Consider the following 7377-nt stretch of genomic DNA (forward strand, 5'->3'; position numbering starts at 1 on the left):
GGACAGCGTTTTCACTAATAGTAGTAACAGGTAGCAACAGATCCTATGAGAGTGACAAAAAATAGATTGTAGCACCAGAGAGCAGCCGGGAACAGTCCATGGCTGAAGGAGAACACTCACTTAAAGGGCACCAACTGGCTTCTTCTCCCCTGTATTGTACCTGAGTCTAGGGTGAGGAATATCTTACAGGGCAGCTCTCACCTACTCTTTTGTGACACTCCTCAGTAAGCAGATTCTTCCTCCAGCCTAGCTTCCATCAGGTTTCCTCTCAGTAGCATCTTAGGCCTCTGGGCCTCTAGGCCTGCCACATGCTGAATCCCAGGCCAGACTTCTTGCAGCCCACAGACCTTAACCCAGGGAGAAGCCCCAGGGAAGAGAGAGTTCTGGAAGGTGTTCCCAAATATGTATCACCTTCCTCCTGCCATACCGCTGAGTGAGCCAGCTCAGGGATTGGTCAGAGTCAGGTGCATATTCATAACCTGAGTATTAACCCTCCCACACTGTATGCTGAGGCCCCAACACAGCAACAGGTAGAATCAATCAATCCACCAGACTCAGGGAAACCTGCAGAACCCCTGCAGAGGCCGCAACATACAGGGGTACAGGTACACTTTAAAAACAAGGAGGGAAAAGGGACTCGTGTGCACATATACAAATGCACAATCACACACGGACACACAAAGGTTGGACTTGATGGACCTGTGTCTTTATTCAACCTCAAATACTATGTAACTCACAATAGTTAGCATCCAGGCCTAAACTCTAAATTTAGTAGCAACAAAGCAGAGGGCACTACACATGTTTAGTTTACTAATTTGCATTGAGATTGTAGTCCATCCAGGGAGTGAGCTTGGAGCGGTGATTACTTAATAGCACACACAGGGATCATGGGGAACACAAGTAGCCACCCTCCAGAAGGAAGAACAGTGTCAGCACCAATTCAGAGATGATTGGAGGATCTCCAGCCGAGTGACACACAAATAAGATACATTGTTGTCCAGAGTTAAGGGACTTGAATGTTTTTTTAAGATTTATCTCCTGAGTTCAGTGTCACTTTAACTCTGTGATGTCCCATGCTCCGTGTAGTAACATGCCACATTAGTTACTATTTGCTGTTACACATTGTGGTAGGTTTGCTATAACACAGACACCGTGTATACTTATTGTTTTTAAGTGTCTTTTAGAATATGATGAACATGGTCACCTTTTCTATTACAGTGTCATCTACATGGGCAGCACATGTGAGCTTTTCATGTCCTAAAGAGCTACAAAGTAAGTGACACGGGCAAAACTTTTTTAATACATAAGTAAAAGAAGAAATTTCCCTGGAAACACCAGAAATTCCAGTGGCCAGATCTTCAGTGACCTAGAATAACTAAAATCTGATATTTTCCTAATTCCAGGCCCAGATAAGCAAACGGACAGATTTCCCGGGGTGGGGGCCAAAGTACATTTGGGGTGAGAGGAGCTCCTGAGGGCGGGTAAACCTCATTCAATCCATAGGACATTAGAATGGTTCCACTATGACTAATCAGTAGCAGTGTCAGGTCTTAATAGTGATAATTTAGAATTAGTTCTCCTGATTATTTGCAGATCTGTGTGGAGCATAGGAAATACATTCTTATTCTCTATGCTCCTCAGCTCCATCTAATGGCCATAATGCGGTACAAATGTCAAGGTCAGATTTTTGAAGAACGAATGGCTCTGCGAACATCTCACCCCTATGTGTTACTGAAATGTATTATCCTAGGTTAGGTTGCTCTATGTTATTGTCTCTGTGTCTGTTCATTTTGAATGGGCTGGCGGCTTACTTTAATGCAAGAAAGCCTAATGCCATGTACTTGTGGGGTGCGGAAGTGTGCTGTCCATTGGCCAGTATGTTGGGGTGCAATTTAAAATGAAGGGAGCCGCAATGCACTGCACTGTGATGTCAGTGCTCACCTTAATGTCTGGCAACAGGCTGACACCAGGCTGTTAAGTGCTGGCTGGAACAAAGGAATGGGTGGCAGGAGAGCGCTGGCAAAGAGATTATCAGTGGGTCAGGGGCCCCTTTGCAAAGACATGATCACTTTGCCCTGAATGTAAAAGATGACACTGTCTTTTTAAGGCATATCTAAAATTTTAGAAATTTTGGGGATTTTTTATGGCTGCTTGTGTACCCATGATGGAAATTTTCTCTGTGGGGACAAAGGCAATATTTACAGTCTCATGAAAAAAATCTCCTCAAGGGCCACACAGACAGCATATAAAACCTGATATGGGGAGAGTAATACATTCTCTCCACCCTGCTTAGAGCCGGCATGGGACACTGCAGCTCTCACACACCGGCTCTAACACTGAGACCCGAGCAATCACATGACCACTGATCTGTCGGCTCTTGGTCTCTTCTCTCAGAGGAGAGACATGTCTGTCAATCTGCGCCCCCCGCAGGGATTGCCCCTTCTCCTCTCTGTTCCTCCAGCACTAGATAGAGCTACAGACCTGGGAGAGGGCGTACGTGGCTGGCGCTGGCTGTCCGCTGTGCAAAGAGAGGTGGAGCCAGCTGTCAGATAGGGAGCTGGGTTGGATCCTTCTTCACTGTGGTGCACTGTTCAACCGACTATGGGCCACAGGAGTATATTAGTAAATGACCCCCAAAAAAAAGTCAGACCAAAAAAGGTTTGACTTTTCTTCTTTTTTTTTTAAAGCGGGAGTCTTTTTCCCTGCATACTAGTACATATGACATCCTAAAACACAAGAGAAGTCAATGTAGGATGTCTCCGCAGCTTATCGGTCTGCTGATTCATTGGTGGTGAATCCCGCTCATGGTCTCATAGCATTACTGGCACAAGATGATTTTCTTTTCAGCTCTGTTACAGTGTATTCAGTTGCCCCATGAAGATAATTTCTAATTTATAGTGCTGACAATCTGATTGTATGTATGGCGCCGGACACAAGGCCTAAGGACCGCATCCATGACACAAATAAAACATGATGTCATAGGTATTCTAGGTGATCTCTGTGTATCTTTCTGTCTTCCTGTAGATGGAACATTGTGTCCTGATAATAGGAAGTGCCCAGTAAATGACGACTGCGACGACCCTTCAAAATGTCCGTGTATGGATGGATACAGATCTTATCATATAACAATAGGATATAAAAATACAACTGAATGTGACGGTGAGTAAATCTGCCCTTGGTGACACACTGAAAAATAATTTATTACATTCACTCCTATATTCAGGGCCGGATTTACTCTCCCTGCCGCCCCAAGGCCAGGTTCCGCAATGCACCCCCCTCCCCGCCAAACCACCCCCCCATTTTTTATTTTTATAATTTTTTTTCTCACTGAACTTTATTGCTATCACACAGGAGCTAGCTAACAATTCCCTGTGTGATAGCCTTTTGAGGTGACAGGTTCTCTTTATTGACCATGTCACCTCCAATACAGGAGTTCTAGCGCAGCACTGTGCTGTGAATCCTGTTACAGGTGAGAGATGAAGAGCGCAGCACAGCACGGCACAGCACAGCACAGCTCTCCCCTCTCACTGTGTACACGGAGCGGCAGGGTTACTTTTAAAGGAGAACTATGGGGTCAGTGTTCTTCCCCATAGTTCTCCTTAGGGTAACGGGAGGACACAAACTAGCGTCCTCCTATTACCCTAAGCTCAGTATACCGCGAGCTGTATACTGAGACGCTGCAGCCGGAGCTGATCCCGACATGGACGTCGGGATCCACTCAGCTGCGTGAGTGACAGCTGGCTCTGCCTATCTAGAGGCATAGCCAGCTGTACCCGCCCCCTCCCCCGTCCGTTCCGCCAGTCAGCGCTGGCGGATCAGAGCGGGGAGGGGGGAATCCAGCCCCTCCCCTGTCACGGCAGAGAGCCGTGACAGGATCGAGAGGTGAGCGAACGCCGGTATGTGTTCGCTCACCTCCCGATCTACTGAACCGACCTGTGACAGTCTCATTGTCACAGGTCGGCTAGAACTATGAGGTGAGCGGAAATCACTCACCTCATAGTTCTCCTTTAACCCTGCCGCTCTGCTCACTGCATCAAATGTTGCTGTTATGTTGCGCTAGGTCCCGTGTAGCAATCTCACATGGGATTAATGTTGTATCAACAACTAATCTCCACCTTTAATTCCAAATGATCTATGACTCTATATAAATGGATTAAAAAAGCAAAACACAAATGTGTCGTGATCCTTATTAAACACGTGTATAATATAGTACTAGTTATGTTGTGCTCGGTTTTGTAAGCCAACTAACAATCTAACAATCAAAGTTTAAAAAGGAAAAAAAGAGAAAAAAGAAAGCAAAGCCTCCTGTGCATTATTTAAAATATTTATTCCAAAAAGTATATCGAAATGCACTTACAGGATGGCGAAGTTAAAAACACATTGAATGATAAAAATCCTCAGCGATAAGAGATCAAAGCCAGTAACTCCCTTGACGCGTTTCGTCTATGGACTTTTGCAAAAGGGTGTTCTGCTTTCGTCTCTCACCGGAATTTATGGGAAAAAAATCAATCAAACTCTTCCTCACCACGTGGGTCTCTCCTCCCCCCACACCTGATTTGTTAGAGGACAGGAACAACACGTGGGAAGGAACGACACATATAGATATCCAGACATATTTTACCATATCCAGGAAATGTCTATGATTGTATCTTAAGTATTCATGATATGTTTGGAGAATTCACATGTTTGAAAGGAGCATTTGGATGTAACTCTTGATCACATTTATTTTTGTAGTCACATTCACTAAGCATAGCAAAGAGTTACGGATGCAAGTGCTTGTATGTAGTTAAACCACTAGATGCAAGTTACAGAGCGGAATCAAACATTTATAGCACATAAGGGTTTCACAGACCGCTACACGAGATTAATTAATACAGCACTATACTTTATCACCCAAATACAATTGGCAACACTCTAGCGCTACGATGCTGACACTCAGTTTTTATTTGTAGAGTTTGTTAGTTGGCTTACAAAACCGAGCACAACATAATTAGTACTACCCTGTTTCCCCGAAAATAAGACCTACCCCGAAAGTAAGACCTAGCACTATTTTTCAAGATTCCTGTAATATAAGACCTACCCCGAAAATAAGACCTAGTTGGGTGGTAGCATGTGAGGGGGAACTTGCAGAGCAGGAGATATGGTATCAGCCTGCAGGGACATACTGTATTAAGGGGATGACAGGAGACTCCCTCTGGCCAGCGCAGTGACAGGGAGCTCTCCAGTACCATACTTCACCAACTGCTGTCCCCCTGAAGGCACTGTTTAATGTAATGGCACGGTACTGTAATGTGTACCGGTAAATGGTACCGTATTTTACCGCGCTGTCCACTGTCTGATGTCCCCTCTGCTGCACCGCTGGTACCACTGTCCCTGATGGCAAAGGAGGCCGGTGCTGTAGCAAGGCTGCGGCGGCGGAGGGAGCAGAGTCGCATTAGCCGACACTTCCTCTATAGCGCCGGTTAATAACTTTGAACATAACTTTGGATTGTTGTACATTTTGTTGCACATTAAAAAAAAAAAACAAAGACATTCCCTGAAAATAAGACCTAGTGTGTTTTTTTGCGGCAAAAAAAATATAAGACAGTGTCTTATTTTCGGGGAAACACGGTATATTATACACGTGTTTAATAAGGATCAAGACACATTTGTTTTTTGCTTTTTTAATCCATTTATATAGAGTCATAGACAGGGGCTGACTGGCAACTTTTAGCCCAGGGGGCAAGTACAACCCAGAGGCCCATGGTGCGGCAACTAGGCTCTGCCTCTTCCCCCGCCTTCTCCCCGCCCCTGTCTGCCACTTTTGCCATCCATGTAACAGTAGTGTGAATGTATTTTATCGGTTTAGGAAATGTAAAGCACACTGGTAGTGGAGGGATGTTACGTCAGGGCTGTGCGCGTGCATGACTGCTGCCACCCCGGTAGTTCTGCCACTAACTCAGAAATACATTGTACAGCATTGCAGAATGGCATTGGCTATAGAGAACTACAAATCCAAGAAATAAATTACACAACAATGCAGAATACCATCAGCAATAGCGGACTATAAATCCCAGCACTAATGACTACCAACACCTATAGAGAACTACAATTCCCAGCAATACATTATACAGCAATGCAGAACAGCATCAGCTATAGAGGACTACAAATCCCAGCAATACCATTACACAGCAATGCTGAATAATATGAAGCTAAATACTCTGTTGCTCTGGGTTCTCCGCCTGATGTCTAAAGGGTCTCAGGTGGGCTGTATGGGATGTCACCAGGGGTCCAGAGAGTTTCACGGGTGCGTGTGTGTGCAGCAGAGGTGCTTCCCTAATTAGGTGCTCAGGGGGCCAATGCGGACCGCCAGGTGGTCAGTGCGGGCTCTCTGCTCCAAAACAAAAGGCTCCCGTGATGGGACCTCTAGTTTGTATTGAGATTGTAGTCCATCACAGGAGCAAGCTTGGAGCGGTGGAAATAAGAAAAAAAAAGTGTGGTGTGTAATATAGTGAAATGGAAAGTGTAAAATTATACAGCAATGAATGCAGAATGGCACCGGCTATAGAGGACTACAAATCCCAGCAATACATTATACAGCGCAATGTGGAATTCCACCAGCTATAATGTACTATTGCTGGGATTTGTATTCCTCTATAGCTGGTGGTATTCTGCATTTCGCTGTGTAGGGGACTACAAATTCCAGCAATAATACATTATACAGCACAATGCAGAATACCACCAGCTATAGAGGACTACAAGTCCCAGCAATAGTACGTTATAGCTGATGGAATTCCGCATTGCGCTGTATAATGTATTATTGCTGGGGTTTGTAGTCCCCTATACAACGCAATGCAGAATACCACCAGCTATATAGGAGTACAACAAATCCCAGCAATACATTATACATGCATACCGAGGCGATCCACGCTGGCTGTACCAGGTAGACGCGGCATGTTAGAGGGCCCCCTGCTGGAGCCTCCCGAGAACCTCCTCGAGCAGCGGCCGCACCATTCACAGAGCCGCGTCAGGCGGCTGGGTGCAGGTGGCAGCGGCCGGGTGTCAAGGGGCCGTTCGCGGTGGCATCAGAGAGGCCCGGGGGGCAATTGCCACCCTGCCCCCCGCTCCAGTCCGCCCCTGGTCATAGATCATTTGGAATTAAAGGAGGAGATTAGTTGTTGATACAACATTAATCCCTTGTGAGATTGCTACACAGGACCTAGCGCAACATAACAGCAACATTTCTTTCACTACCACACATTGTTGCAGCTGGTTCACTTTCACTGAGTGATTGTTGCTTTTCATTCTGCTCGCTGCATCGGCGGCCAGTGAGGAGAGACTCGGCGGCCAGGGGGGGAGGACGGAACCAGAGGAGAGAGGTAAGTGCGGGGGGGGAGG

The sequence above is a fragment of the Nanorana parkeri genome, unplaced genomic scaffold, assembly GCF_000935625.1.
Source record: "Nanorana parkeri isolate BGI_ZX_2015 unplaced genomic scaffold, ASM93562v1 scaffold2804, whole genome shotgun sequence".
Lineage (NCBI taxonomy): Eukaryota > Metazoa > Chordata > Amphibia > Anura > Dicroglossidae > Nanorana > Nanorana parkeri.